Below are 2,500 nucleotides of genomic sequence, written 5' to 3'. Positions count from 1 at the left end.
GCAAATATATACAGTATACCCACCTCAGAAAAGTAGACTACACCATTGGGCACAACGGTACCGAGGCTTCGGGAGCTAGATTTACTAATGTGTACTAACGTCTACTAACGTTCAGACAAGGGGGGACAAAGGGATCAGTTGTCCCGGGCCCAGAGAGATAGGGGCTCATATTTGGGTCTTCATTACATTATATGTATTGGATGGGGGGCCCTTTCAGATGACTTTGCCCTGGGCCCAGCAAAAGCTGTCAACATTTACTAACACAGTACTCTGCTAGTTACTCCTGATTTAATGTGGTTGTTCCGTTATTTTTCGGTAGCGAGGCAAGAGGTGGTGGGCGATAAAATTGAGCTTGGCTGAAAAATGCGGCACCGCGAAGCTTTAACCAATGGGAGAGCTTTCAACGCTGTGACGTCATATGCGTCACCAGCAGTACTGGGATATTTAAAGGGGCATTCCACCGGTGGAGACATGAATATGTTACTGAAAGTGGGTCATATGTATAGTAGAATAGTAACATACATTTCTAATTTGGTGCCTTCTTGGCCAAGAAAAGGCAGAAAATGACTTTTTAGTGCTTGTGGATTTGTGACAACAATCCCCATAATGCACTGCAATGCTCAAGTTCCATAGGCCACACCCAGTTATTTGGGACTCTATGCATCATCCCTCCCTCAGCTTGCAGGCAGTGTTGCCAGATTGGGCTGTTTCCCGCCCAATTGGGCTGCTTAGGATGGTCGTGTGCGGGTAAAAATGGCATTTAGCAGAAAAACCCGCCCAATTTTAGCCATAGAAATCAATAGAATTGGGCGGGATTTTGAGCTTCTAGGCTGGTTTTGAGCATTTTTGGGCTGGAAATCATCAGCCTCATCTGGCAACCCTGCTTGCAGGTGCATCACAGTGGGACAGACATCACTGGAAAGGAGAAGCTGGAGCACACTGCAGCTTAGTTTTCAAGACTTTATTTTGTGCACACACGCGACCAACGTTTCTGTGTTGCTACACCTTCAGAGTCAAATGATAGCAAGAGAGAGACACACATTTCAAGTCTTGACATTCACAGGTGATCCTACTTGGTTTGGCTAAATTGGTCTGATCTCATTGCAGGTAATTGACCCCACCCCCCAACACCAGGACAAGATTGTAGACAATTAGACAGCTTGCCAACTTCCCAAAACAAAATAAAAAAGTAAAAAAAACAATACACAAAGAACATTGTCAATAAAACCACAGCTACAATTATTAGAAGACCACAGCCGCGATGCTGGAACAATTTGTTACAGAGAGCAAGACATATTGTGTTCCTCATTTATGCCCTGAGGCTCCACTGAATTTAGAGTATGAATCCAAAATGCCTTTCCACAAAGCCTCTCTGTCTAATTGTCTGCAATCCTGTCCTGGTGTTGGGGGGTGGGGTCAATTACCTGCAATGAGATGAGACCAATTTAGCCAAACCAAGTGGGATCACAAGTGAATGTCAAGTCCTGAAATGTGTGTCTCTCTCTTGCTATCATTTGACTCTGAAGAAGGTGTAGCAACACCGAAACGTTGGTCGGGTGTATGCACAAAATAAAGTCTTGAAAACTAAGCTGCAGTGTGCTCCAGCTTCTCCTTTCCAGCTATGCCAGTGACTTACTGGCAGTGTTGCCAGATGAGGCTGATGATTTCCAGCCCAAAAAATGCTCAAAATCCGCCTGGAAGCACTAAATCCCGCCCAATTCTATTGATGTCGATGGGAAAGATTGGGCGAGTTTTCCTGTAAAATGCCATTTTTACCCGCAGACGGCCATCCCAAGCAGCCCAATTGGGTGGGAAACAGCCCAATCTGGCAACACTGCTTACTGGAGCCTCAATAGCAGTGATTTCAAAAGCACTGGGACACTGATCTGTGATAGGTCTGTTAGAGCATTAGGTCCAACCCCCTATGGGCGGGGTTGAAAAGGTGGGAAAAAGGCTTGTAGTCTCAACAGAAATTCACCTCTCTTACACTTCCTATGTCGATGATGCAAAATGACCATTTTTACATCATTGACATAGGAAGTGTTAAGAGATGAATGCGGATTTCTCCTATCTCAGGGGGAATTGAGAGATTTTTGAAAGACCATTCAAAAGTATGACTGGGTGTCTATCAATGGAAAGCCTAATGCAAAATGGGTGGAGTGTCCCTTTAAATATGGAGGCTATTCTGATTTCGGTGGTGTCAAATCTGCTGATCGTTATTCACTGATGGTTTTAGAATAAATGACACTTGGGTTAAGGTGAACAATATATTCGCTCCTGTTTCATCATTTTTCTTTGTACATACGGTGTTTGTGATTGAACAGAGACATTTGTTTGACCACAGCATTTGCTAAGCTAAGCTAATTTGATGCTACGTCACCACACAAGGCGAGCGAGCAGGTTGAGAGCGTGTGGAATATACGTACATGTATCACAGCTGTTACACTTAGAGAAGAGGAACCTTGTACACAGTCTCACCCCAAGTAGTCAATATCTGAGT

The 2,500-nt window shown here is 44.3% G+C and overlaps 1 protein-coding gene across 1 annotated transcript in view; it reads right to left on the bottom strand.

The window, feature by feature from the left end:
* The window catches only part of LOC134454013 (metabotropic glutamate receptor 5-like), a gene marked incomplete at its 5' end in the record, with an annotated part of 29,758 nt that overhangs the window by 13,828 nt on the left and 13,430 nt on the right, over positions 1-2,500 (bottom strand). The gene's annotated exons all lie outside the window — the stretch shown is intronic.

This window comes from Engraulis encrasicolus, chromosome 8, assembly GCF_034702125.1.
Source record: "Engraulis encrasicolus isolate BLACKSEA-1 chromosome 8, IST_EnEncr_1.0, whole genome shotgun sequence".
NCBI classification, from domain to species: Eukaryota; Metazoa; Chordata; class Actinopteri; order Clupeiformes; family Engraulidae; genus Engraulis; species Engraulis encrasicolus.
This window is presented reverse-complemented; position numbering and strand designations above follow the sequence as displayed.